We start from the raw sequence: 25,256 nt of genomic DNA, 5'->3' as shown, positions 1-25,256 counted from the left end.
ACAGAAAAAGAAAGAGAAGTCACTCAGTGCCGATGCAGGGTGAATTTTGCTTCATCACTTCCTGTTTTCATGGTGGTTTGGTATGAAAAACGGCTCCCCTTGGTGTCTGGGTGCTGGAGGTGAGGGGCACAGCCAACGGTAAGACGGGCTCCTGAGGAAAGAAGAAAGATGGGGGTACCCGTGCCAACGCCCTTGAGTCAAAGCCGCCAGGAGACGCTGCCCTGTGGGGCACGGCTTGTGTGAATCTTCAGTGGAAAGAAAGCTATTCCTTACCACTGAGTTCTGTTCCAAATGGTGCCCAGGGTCTGAATGAGCCAGGCTCACTCTCTGTCCAGACATGCATGTAAATGTCTGGCGCTCAACAGTCTCCGGAAGGACAGATTGCCCAGGAAGTCATGGTCAGGAAGCAGTGTTTCTTTAAAGTGTTTTCTGCGTGTCACAAATAGATCTCCGCACTATAGCAACCAGGATATCATGAAGGAGAAACACCCTGAGAGCTCACACACATGCACACTCATACTCCCCCCACAAGGTCAGTTCCCACAATGCACCTTCGGTGGGGGGGGCGGGGCAGAAAAATGTACAGCTGTGGATTGGATGGCATTCAGAACAGACTCTGAATTCTCACTTGAATGAATCGTGCTTCTTACACAAAGGAGGCAACCATTATCCTCTGCGACCTCTTCCCAGGCTAGCCCATTTCTTTTTTTTTTTTTTTTTTTCTTTTTTTGAAACAGAGTCTGGTTCTGTTGCCCAGTGGCACAATTTTGGCCCACTGCAAAATTCAAGCAATTCTCCTGCCTCAGCCTCCCGAGTAGCTAAGATAACAGGGGCCCACCACCATGCCTGGCTAATTTTTGTATGTTTAGTAGAGACAGGGTTTCGCCATGTTGGCCAGGTTGGTCTTGAACTCTAGGTGATCTGCCCACCTCGGCCTCCCAAAGTGCTGGGATTACAGGTGTGAGCCACCTGGCCTGGCCCCATTTCTTTTTAAAATTAGTTTGTTAACAATCATGTGATACAAACTTGTGTGTTTGTGTGTACAAAGATGTACATTGTAGAGTCTCTTCTCCCAATGTCACCCACCGGCCCAATATCTGCTTTCACTCCTTATCCTTCCAGTTATCCAAGTGATTAGGTATCCCTCCAGAATTTCTTCAAGTATAGAAGGCAAATACAAAAATACATTATTGCATTTCCACTTTCTTTATATAAAAGGCAGCTTTTTTTTTTTTTTTTTTTTTTTTTTTGAGACAGTCTCCCTCTGTTGCCCAGGCTGGAGTACAGGGACATGATCTTGACTCAAGACAACCTCCAGCTCCCAGATTCAAGTGATTCTCCCGTCTCAGTCTCCCAAGTAGCTGGGATTATAGGCGCACACCACCACACATGGCTGATTTTTGTATTTTTAGTAGAGACAGCATTTCACCATGTTGGTGAGGCTGATCTCAAACTACTGACCTCAGGTGATCCGCCCTCCTCAGCCTCCCAAAGTGCTGAGATTGCAGGTGTGAGCCATCGTGCCTGGCCAAAAGGGAGCATTCTTTTTGTTTCTTTCAGTATATTTTCTAAATCCTTCTATGTTAGTACAAAGAGAGCATCCTGATTCTTTTTACAGTTACATAGTAGTTCATTGTGTGGATGTGTCCTATTTGATGAACCAGTCCCCTGCTGTGGACCACTGGGTGATTTCTTAAGTTTACTTATCATAAACCAAACTATGATCCATAAACTTATGTCTAACTAATTTTGCACATATGCAGGTACATCCTTACAATAGATTCACAGAAGTAAAACTGCTGGGTCAAAGCACAGATGCAGTTAATATTGATAGCCATTTCCAAATTTCTCTCCATTGGACTGGTATGATGTGGCCTATTTATACCCAGCCTCACTAACAGAATGAATTTTTGCAAACCTGACAGGTTGAAAAATAAAATCTTAATCTATTTTTAAATTCTATTTCTCTTATTGTGAGGTTGAACATAAAGAGGAAAAGACACACCCTCCCTTTTTGTGAACAGTCCAAACCTTTGCCCCTTTTCTATCAGGTTCTCTTGTCTTTTTTGAGAAATTGGTATCTGTAATGAAGATCTTAAACATGTGCATTTGGTCCTTTATCAGACCAGAGTAAGCCTTGTCAGTTACTATCCCAGATCTCAGCAGTAGCTGGACGTTACTGAGACAACAGAGATAGCAGAGTTAATGGAATTCTCACCACCACCAGCAGTTATATAAATAACTAACTTCAGTGCAGCTGACAAGTAAAGGAAATGAACCAAAACAAAACCGCTACTCCTTTGACCAAAGACGATTAGGGAAGCCTGCTGAGAAGCTAATCAGTGGTAACCAGCAAGAGCAAATCTACAAAGCACTGGTTTAGTCACTCATTCAACAAATAATTATTGAGCCTCTGCTCAGTGCCAGGTCTATTCCCCGTGCTGGGGATACAGAGCAGCAAATCTGGGAGTTAGCAACAAAGGATATGAAGAAAAATCAAGCAGGGAAGGAAACTGAAGCCTGTGCCTCTACCAGTGTGGGAGGGGCAGGAATACAATTTTAAACAGGAAAATCAGGGAAAGTTTCACCGAGAAGGCAGCATCTGAGTAAAGACATCTGAGGCCAGATGTGGTGATTCACGCCTGTAATCTCAGCACTTTGAGAGACTGAGGCGGGTGGATCACTTGTGGTCAGGAGTTCAAGACCAGCCTGGCCAACATGGTGAAACCTCATCTCTACTAAAAAATACAAAAATTATCCAGGCGTGGTGGTGCTTGTAATCCCAGCTACTCGGGAGACTGTGGCAAGAGAATCATTTGAACCCGGAAGGCAGAGGTTGCAGGGGGGCGAGATCGCACCACTGCACACGAGCTTGGGCAACAGACCGAGACTCTGTCTCAAAAAAAAAAAAAAAAAAAAAAGACATCAGAGAGGTGAGGATGGGAGACCTGTGGACATCTGGAGAAATCAGTTTCTAGGCCAAAACAACAGCAAGAGCAAAGGCCCCAAGGGAGGAGCATGCCCTGTTATGTTCCTGAAACAGGGTACTTGCTGAAGTGAAGGGCAAGAATAGGAAGAGAATGTGTTCAGAGAACGGTGGGGTTATCCTTGGTAGGTTCAGTTTTCCATACTCCTGACCCCCTGGACAACTTCCACCACACCTCTTGGTTTGTGACTTCTAAAGAAGGAAGCTGTGTGTCCCTGCACGCCTATTCAGAGTGTAAATCAGCACAGCTTTCTAGAGGGCCTTTGGCAAACTATACGAAAAGCCTTAAAATTTTGCATCCCCTTTGAGTAATTTCAATTTTCTAGAATGTTATCCTCAAGAAATAATTATTAACCACAGCAATGCCAATTTCTGTTTTGTCTGTAATTCTCGAAACTTGAAAACAATTGAATATTCAACAATAGGGACTTGTTAAGTAATTATAGTGTCTGCTATGTGCAAATGCAAGCAAACAATCTGTACTCCCAACTTCCTCTCCATAGTCTGTATGCTCTTTGAATACTTGAGAGCTCTAAAAACAATGCATTATATCTGTGCTACATTACTTCAATTCGAGATCCAAGTTCAATTACATACCCTAGAATAAGAATTAAGAAAGCAGGCTCTAATGTGCAGAGAGACTCTGTGAATTTTAGGTAACACTATTCAAAAGAAAGCATACACCATCTTGGGGGTTAAGACAGTAAATAATAAAAATAAGAATGCATTTTAAGCACCTTGCCCCCACCTGTACATAAAATCATCTAGAATTACAGCAAAAGAGGTCAGCTAACCTTTTAGGAATCAAAGGCCACGCTTGTATTTCTACCCTTTTAACTAGTATTTATTTCTCAAAGACCGTTCAGGAAAAACCTGTTGAACAGGTGAGAATACAATAACGTTGGCTCCAGTGGAGAGTCAGAGGGGAGCTGTACACAAAGCAACCATTGAGAAAGCAAAGGAGCAAGGAGGCTTCCCCTTGGGAATTCACTTAACCAAGCCCAATTAGACCTCACCAGTTTTCCCCAACATTAACAAACCACAAGGGAAAGGAAGGGGGACACAGCAAGGCTACTCTGGGGTACAGCCAGGTGCACAATTGCAAAATGGATGATCTAGTTCACATTTTATCATCAGAAGTGCAGACCTTATCCTCTTAAATTTATATCTTCACTAGGAAACAGCACCTAAGGCTTCTATATATAAAATCAGTGTTACTTCTGATGAAATTTAGGGAAGAAAGCTTCTAGCCTGGGCTTTCTCATTCCTGGCACAATTAGCAGCTGGGGCCATACTTCCTTGCTGTAGGAGCTGCCCTGAGCATTGCAAGATGGCTGGCAGCATCCCTGGCCTCTGCCCTCTAGAGGTCAACAGGCCCTTCCCCTCAGTCTCAACAAATGTTCACGTGTTGTAGAAGGGACCCAGTGGGAGGTAACTAAATTACAGGGGAAGTTTCCCCCATACTGTTCTTATGGTAGTGAATAAGTCTCACGAGATCTAATGGTTTTATAAGGCGAACACCCTCTCGCTTGGTTCTCATTCTCTCTTGTCTGCTACCATGTAAGAGCCTCCTGCCATGGTTGTGACGCCCCTTCATCCACATGAAACTGTGAGTCCATTAAACCCCTTTCTTTATAATTACCCAGTCTCTGGTATGTCTTTATTAGCAGGATGCAAACAGACTAATACAGGTGGCAAGCTAGCAAATCCTCTAGGCGGATTACCGACAATCAGGGCAACACACCCCATCCTTGAAATGGACACAAGGCACACGGTCTCATTGGGCTCTCCAGGAAAGATCAACACACAAGCCCAACTCTTCGTGAGACATAACTGAGAAGGAAATCCATTCTAAAATCTTCAGCCAACAAAGTGAGCATCCTGGTGTCCTATGTTTCCCCCAGCACAACTCTGGGGTTACCGGACTCCCTTTGTCAACTTCTGCCCACTACATCTGGAGTACTCTAAGGGCAAGGTCCACATCGCATTCACAGTTACAGATTCAGGGCCGCAGTAGGCAGGCATTTTAATACATGGGTGTTGTATGAATGCATCCCCTCCTCAATGAACATCTCATTAGAGCTACCAGCAGTACAACTGAGCCTAGTGTTGTCAAAATTACCAAAGTAGATAACCTAGTATTACTTAAATTGCCCAGTAAAATACAAGTTACAAGAAGTTGTGTAGACAGCCAGGTATAATAATGCTTATACAAACTAAAATTTAAGAACCATTAAAGGGAGAAACAAAAGGGAAGTCTAGGCAGGTGGCTAGACATTCTAATCATTACGCCTTCCAAAGTCACTATCAAATCCCAGGAGGTGGGTAAAGAATGGGCGGAGAATGCTTACTGTTCCTGCTTGCCTGCTGGCTTGACTTTATTCCATTCCAAATATATGGGAATTGTTTCATGTTTAATACTAAGATTCTATCACCTTGATATGCACTTTAAATGGCATGTTTATAGTTGAGTGAATTAAATAAGAAAGAGGAATCACTTCTTCTTCTAGAGTTAGGTACTGAAGTCTGCATAGCAGTTAACATCTGACTCTATCACCCATGAACAAGCCCACTCTTCTACTAAATGTCTCCCTAGCTTTGGGTTGCATTTTGAAGACAACGGAGAGAAATCGCTTTGATTCCCACCTAGAAGCTCATCTCTCTACACATTGTTCTATGCCCGAAGTTCAACGCCCCTCTTGCTGTAGTCTCTTAAAGATGTTACATGTCTACAGGTTTTTCCATACAGCATAATTAATTCTTTGGGTTCCACAAAGCTCCCAAATATCTGATCACTTTTGTTTTTTCTGAGTTTCCCATTTGGTTTTAGTTTTGGGTGCCTGCAATGGCTTTGAACCCTTTAATGCTCTTTCTAGTCTTTCTGTTGCACAGTGAACCCTACTGAGAAAAAAATTAAGCCTGTAAGGCCATTCCTGCAGAAGCTGTGTGTTGGGGAAACGAACACACTTGCCCTGGTGAACCGTGTGTCCCCTCCCCCACTGCACTCACAAGCCCAACAGATGGGCCAGTGGAGGCCAGGGCAGATCAATGGGTGATAAACACCAAACAGCTGGAGAAACGATCTGCTTCCACTCCTCAGCCCCTTCCTTCCTCCCCAGGAAAGCTGTCCTCTGCCCGCTAACAGTCATTATCCACTGATGATGGATAATGGGTTTATAATGATGATGGGGATAGTGGGAAGGGAGCTGTTCATCTCATATTTTTAATGTTGAGTTGTCTCTGATAGAAAAAGACATAAACCACATTTTCCTCTTGCATTACGTTAGTCAGAAAGGGAAAGGGCTTCAGGAGGCGCATCCACTGAAAGCAGCCTTCCCTCTTGGCCCTGCTGTCTTCCTAGAGCCCTCTAGTCTTCACTTTTTTTTTTTTTTTTTTGAGACAAAGTCTCACTCTATCGCCCAGGCTGGAGTGCAGTGGCGCAATCTCAGCTCACTGCAACCTCCACCCCCCGGGTTCAAGCAATTCTCCTGCCTCAGCCTCCCGAGTAGTTGAGATTACAAGCAGGCACCACCCTGCCTGGCTAATTTTTGTATTTTTAGTAGAGATGGGGTTTCACCGTGTTGGCCAGGCTGGTCTCGAACTCCTGACCTCAGGTGATCCGCCTGCCTTGGCCTTCCAAAGTACTGGGATCACAGGCATGAGCCACCGCACCCAGCCTAGTCTTCACTTTTGACAACACTGCCCTGCATGGTACACTGAACCTCAGCAGGGGCCACTGAAACAGGCTTTGGGTAAAAGTTTTGCTCTTCTCTTCTTTGTGCTACCATCCTTCTTATGCCAGACAGACTGAAATTCTCAATACCTTTGGTGTCTAGGTCAAAGAATACATGAAGCCAATGGTGCTGTCAGCTGACATTCAGGATGTTACGAGTGTCCAGGTTTGCTGAAGCCAGTCTTTGTTTCCCATGGGAGCAGCAGTGGTAGGCACGTGTCCCCCAACCTGCCCTACACTGGAGGGTCTGGATGGATGGGTACATGGTGCGGGTGTCATTTCAGGTTCCTGTATCAGGGACCTGATGGCCATTCTGAAAACAGCCCAGGGCCAAAGAGGAAGTTTGCAGCTTCAGAAATGAGGGAACACGGTGTGTTCAGAACAGAACATACAAGCACTCAGCAGAGAGAGAATAAACAGAAAATGGAATCGCGTGTGGAGGCTCAATATTTCATTTTCTGTATACGCTGTTGACAAAAGCCATGTATGCTAATCTTAGCAACAATTCAGCCCATTCACTTGACAGGTGGGGAAATGTGCTATTAGCTACGGTTGGCTTGCAATATAATGGAAACTTGCAGAGAAAAATCTTTGCTTTCCCAGTGTCTGGCATTGACATCATGAAGGCTAGGGGACAGCTGCCAGAAAGAGTGGCGGGCAGAAGCCCAGAGCAGGCATGTGGCTGGGCACCGTAGACACACACTTTACTCACTCTTCTTCACAGCCCTGACTGACAGGTGTTATTTGCAGTAAATTAATGAAGATACTAAATATTAGCTAGTTTAAAGGACTTCCTTCAAATCCTTAAACCCTCTCAGGGCGATAGACGCCTCTTTAGTATGAGAACGGTTAAAGGTGAATTGTGTCCCCCCTCAAAATTTGTATGTTCAAATCCTAACCCCCAGTACCTCAGAATGTGGCTGTATTTGGAGACAGGACCCTGAAAGTAGTAAGGTAAAATTAGGTCTTCAGGCCAGGCCCTAACACAGTGTGTTTGTCTGTTATCCTTATAAGAGGAGGAAATTTGAACACAGAAGGTACAGAGGGAAGACCATCTGAGGACACAGGGAGAAGACAGCCATCTGTAAGCCAAGGAGAAAGCCCTCAGAAGGAACCAACACTGATAACACCTTGATCTCTGACTTCCAGCTTCCACAACAGTGAGAAAACCCTTTTCTGTTAGTTAAGCGCCCCCGACTGTGGTACTTTTTAATGGCAGCCCTAGCAATCTAATAAACCACCAAAGACAGAATGCGTCAAAGAAGAGCCTGATGATTTGATACAAAGAAGCTTAAAAACTTCTGAATTCCAAAAACCTTCATAAAAATTGAGACAGTGCTTGCTTCAGCAGCATATATACTAAAACTGGAACAACAGAGAGGATTAGTGTGACCCCTGTGTAATTTTTATATATTGAAGTATGTATTTTAAAAATTTAAAGACGAATAACAATCTGAAAAAAAATTTACAATAAACATCATCCAACCTAGTATAATAAATACCCTTAATAAGGATCTCATAAATTTATTTGTTAGCTGGGCACAGTCGCTCGCGCCTGTAATCCTAGCACTTGTGGGGACGAGGCGGGGGGATCACTCGAGGCCAGGAGTTCTTGCTCTGCTGGGGATGAAGCTGAAGCTGCAGCCATGCTCTATGGGGAAAGTCATCCGCAACAGGAAAGAATGAGGCAAGGAGAAGCTAAGACAAGTCAAGAGGAAAACATTCAAAAGGGAACAAGGACAGGATGCCTAGCTATGTTCAGTTTCTGTCGAGTTTTCCTTCACTTTTCCTTCAGTTCTCTGAACTACCCTAATAACCTTCCTAGATAGACAAACTAATGAATTCCTCATTATGCTCAGTAAGCTTGAGTTCAGTTTCTGTCACTTACCATTGAAAAACTCCTAATACATCAACCTAACCATATCTGTTTACTGCCCTGAGTGCCAAACTTGTCATTAAATGACTGGAAGGCAAAAGAGACTGAAGTTACACACTCTAACCCTGCAATCAAGAGGAAATGATCTTTTGCTCCCCAATTCTAGAGCTTCATATAGCTGTAAGTCCACATCTGTGACCTAGCGCTCAGCACCTAGGCTCTGCCTTTCCTCTGGGGGACTGCTACCAGAAGTCACACATGGACTGCACTAGTTTTACTCTGGCATTTCCCACACAGCACCGCTTCTCTGAGTTATTTATAAATGCAATGCAAAAAGAGGATTCTTGGAAAACACTGAATGGAATAATATCTAATAACTAGTTCATGTACTATATACTTTTCAAGACAATTTTATGAATTAGGTACCATTACCAGCCTGTTTCACAGACAAGCAAACCAAGATGTAAAGACATTAGGTATCTTGCCCAAAGTCGCACATCCACATATGGAACCCAGCCAGAATGTAATCTACATGTCTGATTTCATAAGCTCATGTTTGTAACAACTATGCCATTTTCTTTTAATACAGATGAAGTCTCACTATGTTACCGGGTCTTGAACTCCTGAACTTAAGCGATACTTCTTGCTGCAGCCTCCCAAAGTACTGGGATTGCAGGCATAAGCTGGGCTCTATGCCATTCTTTTGAAATAGTTTCCTTTACTGCAGGACTTCTCAGGGACTTTAATGTAACACGTGTTCTGTGAAATGTCCATATGCAATCTACAATATTTCCCAAATGTATCTGTCCAGGAAACTTTTTTTTTAATAAAATATCTTGTGGCACAGGTTTCTCATAGGCCATACTTGGAGACCATTTGCCTTCTCGGCTGCGCATAAAAAAAGAGAATCGCTGAATAGACTTAGCCAGGAATGTAATGGAAAGTGGCAGAGAAAACTTTCCGTTAGTCCCGTATTGAATTATCATCACCTGCATCTATGGGCTTGTCTCCAGGAAAGTAGCCCAATTCTTTTGAGTAACTCTTTCCAACTCACAGAGAACAGTAAAAATTCTATTAACTGCAGCTTCTACCGTGCAAAGCAACAGAATGATAAATAGTAAAAGAAACAGAATACTTGCATTTGTAATCATTTGAACATCTCATTTCCTGCTTTAAATCTGTAGATGGTGACTTGGGACCTCTAGGATATAAACCTTTCACAGCCTGCATCCAGGTACCACCGGTGCATCTTCCCCCACCCAACGAGTCCCTGCTCCCCAAACCCCACGCACTTGCAATGGCTTTGTAAGTCAGACATGGAAAACTGGTTCTACCTTAAGACTGTCAATGATCAATTTGCGGCGGCTGCTGGTGGCCCTGCGTGAAGAAGGAACCCCCAGCCTAAATCAGGATAATCCTCCAGCTAGCTATGGTCTGGGTGAAGGACTAGAGAACTTGAGACAAATGTTTGCAGTATCTCTTCTCAATTCATAAATGGCTTGCCATTTCCTGAGCCTGCCAAGGTCCTCTGTGTCCAGAATTGGTGGGTTCTTGGTCTCGCTGACTTCAAAAATGAAGCCGCACACCCTCGCGGTCAGTGTTATAGTTCTTAAAGATGGTATTTCCAGAGTTTGTTCCTTCAGCTGTTCAGATGTGTCTGGAGTTTATTCCTACTGGTGGGTTCGCGGTCTCGCTGGCTTCGGGAGTGAAGCTGCAGACCTTTGCCGTGACTGTTACAGCTCTTAAAGGTGGCACGTCTGGAGTCCTCCTTTCCTCCCGTGGTATCGGTGGCTTCAGGAGTGAAGCTGCAGACCTTCACCGTGAGTATCACAGCCTATAAAAGCAGTGCGAACCCAAACAGCCAGCAGCGGCAAGATTTACTGTAATGAGCAAAAGACCCACACCCCTACACAGCCAAATGCGACCCCACTTGCAGCTGCTAATGCAGCGTGGCCTGCTTTTATTCCCTTATCTGGCCCCACCCACATCCTGCTGATTGGTCCATTTTACAGAGAGCTGATTGGTCCATTTTACAGAGAACTGATTGGTCCGTTTTACAGAGAAATGACTGGTCCGTTTTGACAGTGCTGATTGGTGCATTGACAATCCTTTAGCTAGACAGAAAAGTTCTCCAAGTCCCCACTCGACCCAGAAGCCCAGCCAGCTTCACCTCTCGTTTTCACCCTGTCTTTGTTCATAATGTTCTCTCTACCTCCAATGTCCTTTCCTTCCCTTGGGTCTGCTTCAAAAATTCCCACCTAGATTTCAATGCCTATCTCACGCGCCAGCTCCTATTAAAGATTTCCCTTACCTCACAGCCTCCTGTGCTAGAAGTAACTGCCCTGAATCTGTCTTCTTAGGTGCTTACAATGACCTACCAGAGCACTTTTCCACACCTTATCTTATTCGTTTATATGAGTTCCCTGAGGGTAGGCCTCATATCTTATTCATCTTTGTTGCTCCAGACCTGATCAGACAGCATGGTAAAGAGCAGCTCGATATTTTTCAGACAAGTGAATTAATAAATGAACCACTCTTTCCTTAAAACCAAATTCAGAGATTAAAATTACAAATGTGAAGGATTACTCAAGCCAGTGATGCATTTTTAAAATCCAGAATTCCTTGCACAGAAAACCTTCCGGCATTTCTTCAAGCAGCAGCTATTCATTTGTTCCCACTGGACAGAAATAGAAAGGGAGCTGCTGAGAAGTGAGAGCAGGGTCTATTCCAGATTCCTTTTCCTCCTGGAAAAAATCTTTCAAAAACAGGATGAGACCTGAGCTGAGCCACTAGCTCTCTTTCCTTCACTCCAAGCTCTCTTGCACTTTGGGAATCAGCATTTCAACTGGAAAGTTCATCATTTTGCAAACTAATGCACACACTTCCTCCCTTGTTCTGGTTTTCTGGATATTTGCTTTTCAAATTCCTTTTCAGCTGTTGTAATGCCAGTGGCTGCTCCCTTCCTCCCAGCAAGCCCTGTCACTCGGTGATGTGTGCAGACAGTCCCCAGTGAGGAGGCAAGGCTCGAGCTCAGTTCCCTATCGCAGAACCCAGACTAGAGGCCACAGGAAGTGCTGGAGCATTTCCACCATCCTGTGAGCCAAACATTCAAAGTTTCCAAACCTGCTGATCAAAAAAACAATATGTGAAACTTCTTTCTCCAGCCCTCTCTCCAGCAACAGCAGAGCTCTAACTGCTACCCCTAAGAAATTTGATTGCATCACATTATCAGTGAAGGCCCCTGCAGAACTCTGGGCTGTGCCTCCACTGGGTTTCACCTGACAACCCTCATACACAGAATTAGTCATTCTGATGCATAATGCAATACCACATGGCTGCCTCACACGGAATACCATTAGGCTCGGCCTTTTTCTCCCGGCCTGGGGTCCTTATTCCCAGAAGAGCACAGACTTGTATGAGGTCTCTGGGGTCAGTTGTTGGCCTGGATGTTAATCCTGGTTCACTCACATTGAAAACGCTGTGACTCGGGCCGGGCATGGTGGCTCACACCTATAATCCCAGCACTTTGGGAGGCTGAGGTGGGCAGATGACCTGAGGTCGGGAGTTTGAGACCAGCCTGACCAACATGGAGAAACCCCATCTCTACTAAAAATACAAAATTAGCCGGGCGTAGTGGCACATGCCTGTAATCCCAGCTACTCGGGAGGATGAGGCAGGAGAATCACTTGAACCTGGGAGGCAGAGCTTGCGGTAAGCTGAGATCATGCCATTGCACTCCAGCCTGGGCAACAAGAGCTAAACTCTGTCTCAAAAAAAAACAAAATAGAAAACGCTGTGACTCTGGACAAGTTACACAACATGCTGAGCCTCTCAGTATCCTCATCTGTGAAACTGGAATGACAGTGGTACTTTTCTCATGGGATTATTATGAAGATTAATTATCTATAAAGCAATTAGAGTAGTGCCTGACCTGGTATTATTATTTGCCAGACATGGGGTAGCTGGATACATAAAACTGAGGAAACACATCTGTAGTCCAGTCTCGTGAAACACACACAAGCCACACTGCATGAGAATTCCTTTTGCTGTAAACATCATAACCGAATTGGACAAACAGCTACGGTACTAGAAAGGAAATAATAACTTCACCTTAAGTTCAGGGAGTTTTTTAGATTTGAAGTTTTGAGGGCGTACAGAAGATTCCAGGTGAATGATTGTGTTGACAGAAATCGGAGAGGGGAAAGTTAGGGTAAGATTCTGGAAGGATTGACCTACATTGCAAAGGCAGGAAGTCACAGAGAATTGCCTGAGCAGATGCCCTGATGGAAAATAAGAGAACTATTTTCTCTCCTGACCACAGGTCTAGTACTCTAGGAAAGTTCTCTGAGTACACGAAGGTGACCGGGAGTCAACTTGTCCTAAATCCTTTCTCCCCAAGGAGAACCGGATGTCATCTTGAGTTATGAGGCAGCTGAGTGCTTTAAGAGGGCCTACAGGCGAGCCTCTGTACAGAGGGGGATCTGCTCCACTATTACCGCACAACTTCCCCAACTGTATGTTCTTCCAGCCTTGCAGAGTGACATCTATCTTTTTCTGTCTAATCCTCCCAGCAAATATTCAGAGGGTAGTGTTGGGGCTTAGAAAACAATCAATACCCCAAAGTATGGAGCTTTGACATGCTGAGTACTCTGAACTAAAGAAGACTGGAAGGTGCTAGAACCAAGGTCTCTCTGACCTCTACTGCTCTCCTTTCTCCCATCTCTCTTTCACCGCTGAAGCAACTCATAAAAAACAAAATTCCGTGGTGTCTATGTGCCACATTTTCTTAATCCAGTCTATCATTGATAGGCATTTGGGTTGGTTCCAAGTCTTTTTTATTGTGAACAGTGCTGCAATAAACATACACATGCATGTGTCTTTATAGTAGATTGATTTATAATCCTTTGGGTATATACCCAGTAATGGGATCGCTGGGTCAAATGGTATTTCTGGCTCCAGATCCTTGATGAATCACCACACTGTCTTCCACAGTGGTTGAACTAATTTACACTCCCACCAACAGTGTAAAAGTGTTCCTATTTCTCCAAAGGATGAGTTCATGTTGTTTGCAGGGACATGGATGAAGCTGGAAACCATTATTCTCAGCAAACTAACGCAGGAACAGAAAACCAAACACCGCATGTTCTCACTCATAAGTCGGAGTTGAACAATGAGAACACATGGACACAGGGAGGGGAATATCACACACCAGGGCCTGTGTGATAGGGGAGTGATGGCATTAGGATAAATACCTAACATAGATGAAGGGTTGATGGGAGCAGCATACCACCATGGCATGTGTATACCTATGTAACAAACCTGCACATTCTGCACATGTATCCCAGAACTTAAGGTACAATTAAAAAAAAAAGAAAAGAAAAGAAAAGAAAAATGATCAAGGGATAGGAAGACAAATTCACAAAATTCCTTTAAGCATTAACTTATGTTAATGAAAGAATAATAAATACAAAGAAAAAATTCCTCTTCCACAAGGTAGGTCATAGAAACTAGAACCTCTCTCCCCCAAAGTAAACCATGAAACCTATGAAGGTCACTCTCTTCCTTCTCCCCCAAGACCCTTTTTCCAGAGGGATCCTGCCCTATATCCAGGAGGAAGAAATGCTACACAGAGAGGCCAATAAGAATCTGAACCAACAGCCCTTGCTGAGGTTCCTCCTCAGTCATATGGCCATTACGTCACACCCTTTGTCCAATCATAGTTCTACATGGCTGTCCATTCTATATCAAGCCTAAGCATAAGAATAGTTATGAGGCTTTGGGTCTCTGTTTCTGGGGCTTTGGGTCTTCATTTCTGGGGCTTTTGGTCTTCGTTTCTGAAGGCTCTCATGTCATATAAAACTTTGATTAAATAAATGTGTTATGCTTTTCACTTGCTAACCTGTCTTTGGTTTCAGGAGTGTCAACAGTGGCCCATATGATGGTTGAACACAGGCATCACACTATCACACACTGATAGTAGGCATGATTCACCTGGGGCCTAATGAGCTTTGCTGGCGAGACCTCAGCCCAGCTGCCCCCCAGAAGCTGTGGTTTTAGTGGAGACTAAGACACAGTGATTACTCAGCTTCATTCCAAAGGTTGTCTTATCATGGCTGTAAACAGCAGAACCTCAAATGTTTCTCAGGAAAGATGCAGTTAAAAAACAAATTTCCCCCATTTTCAGGGTGGTAGATATTTTACCTCTCTAGTTATTAGCCACAACGCTACCCTCACTAGTAAGACAAACAAACCTATAGATTTTTTTCCTTCTCATCTCTTTCACCTTAGGAGGCTCTGCCAAAACTCCCTGGATTTTATGATACAAATCTCTTCCTTCTAGTTTTTATCTGAGCTCCCTCACAAGTTTGTTGCAGTTCGATTTAAGATAAAACAGTCAGGGCACATGCTATCAGCATGGCCATACGGCCACACTGTGAGAGCTTTTCACACAAACATCAAGATGACAGTGGAGCCAGTGGGCCATGCTTAAGAACAAGAAGGCTTGTTCCTGCTCAAATGCATAGAGAAGTAAGCTCTGAGGTGGTAAATGGCAGTCCATGGTGCATATTTGGGGGGAAAGTGGTATGTGGTTCTATTCTGAAAGCCAGTATTATTGATTACATCCTAGTGTTGCTGATCTGCTCACTGGTATCCCAAGGATAACATTCTGAATGAATTGTTTTTTTCATGCTCATTTTCCCTTCAAGTTAGCCTGGGCAGAGAGCTTCCCCACAGCCTGTCTGCACTCCCTGGGAAATGATCAGATTAAAAGCTGGTAAGAGGAAAATAGAGAAACTTCCAACCCTGTGTTGGTAGTTTGCTAATTTCATAGTTCTGAAAATTTACTTTGATTTCTCCTCTAGCCTCTATTAACAGGATGCTGATAATTTCAAATGCTTTGTATCTGCATTCAGTTCTAGCAAACTTGGAACTCAACTTGCTAATATCCACTTTGACAAGGACTCTATTGTGCCATAACCAAACTAATGACAATAAAAACAAGTACACAAACACCAACACACAAACCCCTAGCTAGACTGATGAAGGCAATTGTGAAAAAAATTAGAGAAGGCCATCTTGCATCTTATCATTTTACTATTACAATATACTTTGCCTTGCCCAGAAAAATACCAGATATTATAAACCCATGTGGAACACTTGAGTTCTGCTGACAAGTCTGGTAATGGGTATAGAGTCTGGGGCCCAATTATCTGAGGTGTGAATTTGATGAGTAAGTTTAAAGAAAACCAGATTCCACTGGACACCTAAGAATCTTACTTTTCTTGACCTTTCAAATCAAGGTCAACTCATACAAACTTTATAGAGGAAAGATGGGGGAAAAAAAGAGAACAGGCTATGGAGGCAGACAGACCTGGATTGGAATGTAAAAGCAGGTAATGTGTTAAGCCCGGCCACAAGCTGACCGGATTTGCATTTTACCTTTGCCTGCATGAAGAACACACTGGCATGGGGCAAGGATGACAGGGGTAGGTTGGTAAGAAAGTGACTGATGGCAGTGACTTGGGCTGGGGTGGTCGTGGAGACAGAAAAGGTGATGGATTTATAAGCTATTTAAAAAATCAAAACAATTGATAATAGACAAACAGGGAGAAGCTGGAGTCATTGATGACCCAGGATTATGACTTCTGTAACAGAATAGGTGGTGATGTCATTTCTGAGATAGGACTACTCCAAAGAGAAGATGGACTCTTGGCCAATTTGTTGACCAGTAACAAGGCAATGGGTGTAGAGACTCATCTGGAGGAACCAGTGGTAAAGTCCAAGCCGTCAGTGCCAAATACAACCTTCCTACTCACTTCTTCCTTGCAGGACTATCTGCTTTACTGCAGATCACATATAAAAATGCACAGTCATTTTCTCCTAATAAGCAGGAAGGCAGCAGAGTACAGCAGTTAACAGCCACTGATTGGACTCTGACTGTCTGTATTCTACTCCTAGTTTCACTACCTCCTAGCCTTGTGGCTTTGGGAAAATTCTTCTCTGTGCCTCAGTTTACTCAACTGTAAAATGGAGAAAATCATAGCACCTATGTCAATAGTTTCTTAGGATGAGTACTAAAATAACTGTAATAGCCAACACACCTAGGTAACTTACCCTGTGCCAGGTACCCTATTAAACAGTTAATATAAATTAACACATTCAGCCCTCACAATAGCCCTGTGACAAAGACGCTCTCATAATCCCCACCCTAAACATGGGTAGATGGAGTCACTGAGGAAACCGGTCACTCATTTGGCTAGTCAGCAATCTAGCCCATCCGCAGTGTTCTGAACCGTTACCCTAAACGTCCTGGGACCTTAACAGGCACAATGCTTAGAGCAGCGCCTGGCACCGAGTAAGAGCCAGCCAACATTATCCCTGACTCTGAAAGTCACATCCCGGCTGGTTCACAAGGAAGATAAAGGCTTTATGCACTTTTCCATTAGTGATCATGGTCACACCTTTCCACCTTGTACTTGTATAATACTGACTGCGACACAGTGAACTTGCTTCTGACTTTGACTCTGTGGACAGGAATCAGTTATGGCCTGAGATTTTCAGGCTCCACAAAGACTCCATTCTTGATGCTGTGATAGAAGCTGCAATTTGACACTACCTCTGAGAGTCAGCTCTGCAGGAAAAATACCCCCTGGCTCGGATCATAATTTCCGGTCTGGTAAAACGGGGATCTCTTCGTGACCTACAAGCTTTTACCTTTTCACTTCATGAATGGATAAACTTTGTGTGAGTTGAATACACTCCCCCTCCCCTTAGAGAAAGAACAGAGAGATTCTTTTATAAGCAGATAACGTGATTTTATTTCCACTAACAAGGAATAATCTTAATTGACATCTTGCTCTGTCAGAGTACAGCCTCAGAACAAGTACTCAAAACTGAAAGAATCACTTTTTGATAACAGACCCCAGCATTTAATGAGCTTATTGTGGCAAAGAACCTACATGCAAATCAATTCACTCAGGTACAAGAGAGTTCAGTGGGAAGTTACACGGCTTAAAGTGAAAGTTTATGAAACTTAACTGAGATTTAAAAAAAAAAAAAAAGGTTGACATTTCAAACATCTACATAAAGTTTTTCTAGGTAAAAATTAGTTCAGTCACACACTTAAAAGACAAAACTCTAGGGGTCCAACAGATACATAACTTTTTGGAGAAAAATCTAGAATCTGCCTGTGGGTTGGCCTTGGTACACCCAGGAGGAGATGAAGTGGCTGCCTATTCAGAGGTGGGATTAAATTAGGCTCCTCACATTTCAAAGATTTCAACCCAGTACTCAGCCCAACTGAGTAGTAAGGTCTGTGTGGTTTTCAGTAACTGCAATGTGTAAAGAGAAATTGTGCTCTGCCCCCTTATCAGTAAGTCTAACACTGAATTAACTGCCATCCACAAAGGTGGCGTCTACATCGTTCTCAGGAAAATGTTATAAAAACGTTAAGATTAAAGAATAGAAAATAGTTTAATAATTTATGGCAAAACTATGAGATAGAATAAGAGTCATTTTTTTAAAATGACATTAAAATACAAGTGACACTGGACAATATTCACAACATATTTTCAATGACTCATTTACATCCATTGACATTTGAATATTAATAAGTATTTACTTCAGGACACACTCATGATGATGATAAAAACTTAGAACGACTAGAATTCTTATACATTGCTGATAAATAGTAAGACTTTGAAAAACGGTTTGGTCCATTTTTAATAATATTAAATACACATTTATCATATGACACAGCAATTCTACTCTTAGGGATTTACCTAAGAGAAATGAAAACAAAGATAGGTGTATGAATGTTCATAACAACTTTATTCATAAAAGCCAAAAGCTCAAAACAACTCAAATGTCCATCAATCGATGAAAAAACAAAACGTCATCCATATAATGGAAGACTACTCAGCAATAAAAAAGAATAAACTCCTGATACACATAACAATAGAAGTAAATCCAGAGTGAATTATGCTGAGTCAGATACTGGCACACTCTAGTTTATGGGCCAAATCCAGCCCTCTCAAAGTTTTATTGGAACAAAGCTACACCCATTCAGTACACATTTCATACTACCAACAGCAGAGCTGAGTAGGTAGATCCTACAAAGACCATACCACCTGTAAGCCTAAAATATTTACTATCTGAATCTTTATAGAAAATGTTTACCAATCTCTATGCTAAATAAAAGAAGTCAGTTATAAAAGACCACATACTGTATGATTCCATTTCTAGAAAATTCTAGAAAAGGCAAAATTATATTGATAGAAAGCATATCATCTGGGCACAGTGGTTCATGCCTGTAATTCCAGCACTTTGGGAGGCCAAGGCCGGCGGATGGCTTGAACTCAGGAGTTCAAAACCAGCCTGGGCAACATGGAGAAACCCTGTCTTTATAAAAAATACAAAAAAAATTAGCCAGGCATGGTAGCACACACCTGTAAGTCCCACCTACTTGGGAGGCTGAGGTGGGAGGACCTCTTGAGCCCCGGAGGTGGAGGTTGCAGTGAGCAGAGGTTGCACCACCACACTCCAGCCTGGGAGACAGAGATCCAGTCACACACACAAAAAGAAAGCCTATCAGTGGTTGCCAGGGGTGAGGTGGGAGCAGAGTCTGCAAGGGGGCACAAGGGAACTTTTTAGGGTGATGAAACTGGTCTATTTCTCTTATACAAGGTAGCATGAAGAAAATAAAATAAAGCTTTAAAATGGTCTGTTTTTTGACTGTGTTGTGATGGTTACATGACTACATACATTGGTCAAAATCACTAAATGAAAATTGATTTTATTGTACCTCAATAAAAATGTATATGATATATATATATATAATTTCTCCATGACATCCTTGTGCCAGGTATTGCCAGGTACTACCTCCTGCCAGGTATGCTTCCAGGTATTGGGCATAAGACATTGAAAACAAAACACAAAGTTTCTGCTCAGATGGTACAGTTATAATATGATGGGGCCTCCCACTGTGCCCCAGTGGACATCTGGCATGGGTAAAGCCTGTGATAAGCCACTAGGACTTTTAAGATTGCTTGGATCCATGGCAGAGTTTAGCCTAGACTAACTAATACAGGGCTCATTTTTGAGTCCTTGTCTTTCTTCAGACATTGTCTCTAGGTAGTCTCATCCAATACCACAGATACATTTTAAACGTATATCCTGAACCCAAGCCAACCAACCTACCTACCTTCCTTCCGTCCTTCCTTCCTTCCTTCCTTCCTTCCTTCCTTCCTTCCTGCCTGCCTGCCTGCCTGCCTGCCTGCCTGCCTGCCTGCCTGCCTGCCTTCCTCCCTCTCTCCCTCCCGCAAATAGCCAACTGCCTACTTGACATAGCTACTTGGGTATCTCACGAGCATCTCAAATTTAACATATCAAAAACTGAACTCTTTCCTCCAGAAGCTATTTTTCCTTCAGATTCCTCACATTAGAAAATGGCTTTGTGGTACACCTTTACACCAGATTTCCTGCTTCCCCACTTCTGAGCACTCTAGGGAACTGCACTTCTAGCCCTCTGGCAGGATAAGGTCACAGCCATATACATGACTCTTGTGGCTAAAGACATGTGAGTGGAAGTGACAGAGGCACTGGAGAGCCAGGTTCTCTCTTCCCTTGCCACAGTGAATTTGGTAGAACCTGAACTGATATGGAGGCAGACTAGACCACTGAGTTTGAGGACAGCTGCTCTGGAGGGTCACTTGGACTTATAGCAGATTTTGCAAGACTGCAAACTCTGTTGCCGTGGCCTGAAATGTTGAAGCCGCTGTTGCCACAGCATGAACTAGCCTCCTCTGAGGACTTCAGGGCCCTCTGACAACTTCAGGTGCTTGTGCCAGACCAAGGAGTCCTTCTTCACACTCCTTCTCCCTCCCCTCCATGTCCAGTCTACCACCAACTCAACCCTCACAAACATTCCCTAGGCCAAACTAACATTTCCCACCTGGGCTCTTGCAAGAGCCCTTAGATCTATTCTCCACATAGCCTCCAAAGTCGAAATCACAAAGACTTTCAAACACCTCCTCTGTTTAAATCCCTTCAATGGCTCCCCACTGCTCTCAAGCTCAAATCCAAAGTCTTTAACATGGCCCACAAAGGCCTGTGTGATCTAACCAGGGCCCATCTGTCCTGACCTCATCCTGGGCATCCATCCATCTCTCTCTCCCTCACCCCATTCCTCTCTCCTATCCCCATCCCACGTCAGTGGCTCCAGCCCTCTCTCAGTTGCCCAAACCTGCCAAGCTCCTACCATGAAAGGTAGTCTCTCTTCCTCTCCATTTTTCCTTTCTACCCCCAGCTACTTGAAATCACTCTAAAGCACACCTACCTTCTTTCACTTCTCCCCTTTCATTTTTTGCTAGAAGGGGGAAAATAAATCTTGAATGTGCTTGTCTTTGAGTCAGAAGACAAGAGGATGAGCTATGAAGTTAAATTCTCAGAAATCACGTGACCATAAGATCTAAACATTGGTAGGAGTTGAAAGAGAAGGAAGACACCTTCAGGGCTTCAGAATCAGGGGACAGAAATTAAACCAAGTAACCAGAAAAACCGAAGAAGTCAGGGAAGGGTTCAGCAGAAAATCACACCCTAGGCCTAGAAGGACTCTAACCCCCCACAGCCACCACCACCCACTCTCACCCATGCTTCTTCATTTGACTAATGCAAATCCCTCTGGAATCCCTCTCTCCATTCAATTCTGACTAACACTCTACCAGGTCCTTAGGCCTCTCTGATATAAAGGAGTCCTCTCCCCACAGAAGTCAGACAATACCCCCCCACCATACCCCATCCCTGGGTCAATATAGGGGCAAAGGCTGACATGCTCTCAGCAGGCCAAACTTCAATCCTCCATCAGGGTTTCCCTCAGAACCAAAGACTACAAGCAGTTTTCATCTATGCCTTTATTAATATAAAATGAGACTCCAGAGAGACACAGGGGACCCTCTCATGGTTGAGTGTATTCTGCCAAATATGTATTCTGCCAAATATGATGTTAAATCTACGACTAAAATTGTTCCCAGTTTCAGACAACAAGCAACAATATTGAAACATATTTATTCTTAAACTAGAGATCTCCTAAAGAGAGATTCACGGCCGGGCGCGGTGGCTCAAGCCTGTAATCCCAGCACTTTGGGAGGCCGAGGCGGGCGGATCACAAGGTCAGGAGATCGAGACCACAGTGAAACCCCGTCTCTACTAAAAATACAAAAAATTAGCCGGGCACGGTGGCGGGCGCCTGTAGTCCTAGCTACTCAGGAGGCTGAGGCAGGAGAATGGCGTGAACCCAGGAGGCGGAGCTTGCAGTGAGCCGAGATCGCGCCACTGCACTCCAGCCTGGGCAACAGCGTGAGACTCCGTCTCAAAAAAAAAAAAAAAAAAGAGAGATTCACACTTGATCATTTTTGCTTTCACCTAAATACCTAAATGTTTATCCAATGGGAGAAAGAGACTTCTTCACTTGTTTTCAAAACCTTTAACACATAGGAAAATGAGTTGTAGGTTCTAGAAGGCATACTTTAATGCTTTAATTCTGGCTTAATTTTTTTTTCAGAATATTTACCTTCTGTAATTAAGATAGGGAAAAATTCAACTCAAAACCAAATTTCTTCTTCTTCTCATTTCACCATCTTAAAATTTGGCAAATTTTGCTTGAGAAGGAGAGCGAACTCGAGTGCTTTTGTGGACACATCCTGTTTTTCAGGCGCCAGACAGCTAAGGATATTGGCTTTTCTATCACCATTGATAGAAAGATAACACAAAAAGCGAATCCTATTGAAGGTGGGTCAGAAGCATCTTCTTAACAAAGCTCAGAATGTTTTCATAAACTCTTTGTGTCAAGGCACTTGGAAGCTGTTAACGATTCCTGGATGATGTCCAAAATGCCATTATATTTGACAGTCGTGAATGACTGTCATAACTTGAAAGGTTAGAAATGTGAGCGGGCTTTTTAGCTTTTATCAAACAGAAAGTTCCTCATCCCGACACATTTCCATCCGAGCCTGCCGAGAATGGGAACACAACAGTAGTTTTCCTGTCCGTTCCCACCAAATGGAAAACACAGCCGTCCCCTCTTACGGAAATAACTTCTAACACCAGGCCACCTTTCCACTTTGTGTTTTAAATTCTATGATGTGATCCTAAATTCTTGCAGTAATCAAAGGCTGTGAAACTTCAGAGTGAAGGGTCTTTCAAAAGGACACCGGAAAATAAAAGAGGTTGTTTTGCTGAGCACTGATCAATTCCCCAGCCGGCTGCAGGGGATCCTACTGAAGGATGGCCAAGATAAGAGTGGACCCAGGAGCTTCCGAGCTCCACAGAGTCAACCCTGTACCCAAGCTCCCTCTGGTTGGTGTGGACCAACACCAAAGTCACTGCAGGACAGAACGGGCAGCAGAACACCTGCTCAACAGTGGACCTGAGGAAGCTCTCCAGCTGGAAAAAGCAGAAAAGAAGTCTTCTTCTACCCAGCATGGGCGAAGCACCAGCTCTCAAATACCAACTACTCATCTCAGTCATTCTTTCTTATGACCAAAACTTTGATTTCAGCCATCATAGAAGCTCAAACCCAGGGTGAAAACAACACAGGAAAAAATGTGGCTTCTGAGGTAAAGTGGGGAGTTGAAGAACTAACCAATGCATTAATCAATGCAGACAATCTGAAAATTCTTCTTTCCTGAATAGTAGGTTCCTTTCTCTCAGTCACTTAAACAATTTTTCCAACTCACTACTTACTTTTTCAAGGCAGAGACATAGTAAAGTATTACCATAAGCGGCATTCTCCCTCCTGTATTGTCGTAGTATCAAATGTGTGCAGTGTTTTTAAGCTTCACAGGTATGAAAATGTAAAATGGCTAATATGAATTGTAGAACCTACTAGAGAGTACAGCCACTACATTGATAAGAAAATATCTGATAGATGAATGCCCAAGATAAGATTTCACTTCCATTCACCACTTACAGGGACCTCTCCACCAACGAGGTTCCCAAGTTTATTAAAATGACCTAGAAGTTATTTCTAAATTCTAAGTTGTTTCTAAAATCACATCATATTCAAAGGGGCTAAAAGATGAGAAAGAAAATTCAGAAAGAATGCCCTGATTTTTACTCCTTGATTTCTATAGCATGTATTCTTCTACAAGACAAAGGAAGAAACTATTGCCATATCCTTTCGGTGGTCTCAAAAGAATATCCAGCATTTTTTTTTCTTCAGAGTTAAATTACATTATATACAATAAAAATAAAAATTATTATTAATAATCATTTTATATCAGACTGTAGCATTAACTATTTCTCATATATTAAGAAAACAAACCACCCTTTCAACATCTAAATCACTTGATCACACATAGGGTCTTTGTGAGGAAGGTCAGCAAATACTGCTCTATAATCTCATTTTATCAACAGGGGATTGAAGCAAAGAAGTTAAGATCCAGTTCAAAATGAGATCCATTCCAATCTCCCAACACCTAGAGTTTAGAACAGGAGCACAAGCAAGACAAAGTTCTAGAGTCACACATGAATCATTTACACTTGGTTAAGTTAGATGTTTCTACCTGGAGAAGGAAGTCAGACTGAGAATCTCCCGTCCTCACACAATGAGGCTCTACCACAGAGGAAACTCAATGCTGGCTTATTCCTCTGTAATCTCCCCCTGGTAGCATCACCTCCCCACGTGGTGCAGTGAGCCAGGCCAACTTCAGCAATAGCATTCTCCAAACTCCTCTAAGGGAGAAAGAGAGATTCTGTATTCATTTCAAGAACATTAACAAGAAGCTTCTTCCCATCAATCACTGAGTTTGGAGATTCTGAGACAAGAGAGAAGACCAGGATGCATTGTTATTCCCAGAAATCAGATAACAGACTGATGAATTCTTTGAGAAAGTAAACAAAAATATTACGTGCCTCTAAAATATACTTACATAGTTTCATCATATCAATAAAAGCAAAATCTCTCTAACGAGGCTCTTGCAAGTCCAGCATTTCCTGGCCTCTGTCTCTTTCTCTGTCCCCTACCAGTTTCTCCTGACTTGTTCTCTTGTGACCACACCTGACTCCTTCAAGTTCCCCAGACTCACCACACTGTCATTCATCTGCTGTTCCTGAACTTCCCGCAGCTGACTTGCTCACTGTATTTGGGGCTCAGACCAAAGGTCATCTCCTCAGGGAAGCCTTTCCTAGGTAACCTAATGCCAGTAAAATGGGCACACACACATTCCCAGTCATCCCTCCCTCTCTTTCTCTCTCCCACTCACTCCTTCACTCACCGCATCACTACCTTGCAATGCTACACACTGGCCTATGTGTTAATTGTCCTGATTCCACTCTGGAGAGTCAACTCTATGAGGGCAGGGATATTTTCTTCATCATTTTACCTGTGGTCACATAGTATGCTATCAACGAATATCTGGCGAGTGAATAAGTGAATGAAGGAAGAAAAGGATCAGATTGGAAGGATACCACTGATTTCTTAGACACTTTAAGAAAATTCTTCGGGAGTACAGTGAAAAATAACAGGCTACGGGTGCAACTCGCTACGTGTGTGACATGGAAGACTACAGAAGACTAAGGAAGAAAGAATAGGTTAGTTAAGCATAGTGCAAATTGAATATCACCAATGTGTAGCAGGAAAAACTGGTGGGCCTAAGACCAGC

The 25,256-nt window shown here is 43.2% G+C and overlaps 1 protein-coding gene across 6 annotated transcripts in view; it reads right to left on the bottom strand.

Moving 5' to 3' along the window:
* The window catches only part of ELMO1 (engulfment and cell motility 1), a 575,941-nt gene that overhangs the window by 468,808 nt on the left and 81,877 nt on the right, over window positions 1–25,256 (bottom strand). For 2 of the 6 annotated variants that reach the window (XM_077995012.1, XM_077995015.1), the window contains exon 1: window positions 274–23,492. The gene's annotated coding sequence lies outside the window, so the exon portion shown is untranslated. 6 annotated transcript variants of the gene reach the window in all.

The sequence above is a fragment of the Macaca mulatta genome, chromosome 3 (assembly GCF_049350105.2).
Source record: "Macaca mulatta isolate MMU2019108-1 chromosome 3, T2T-MMU8v2.0, whole genome shotgun sequence".
In the NCBI taxonomy this organism is placed as follows: Eukaryota; Metazoa; Chordata; class Mammalia; order Primates; family Cercopithecidae; genus Macaca; species Macaca mulatta.
The sequence above is the reverse complement of the archived record's forward strand: the minus strand, read 5'-3'. Positions and strand labels throughout refer to the sequence as shown.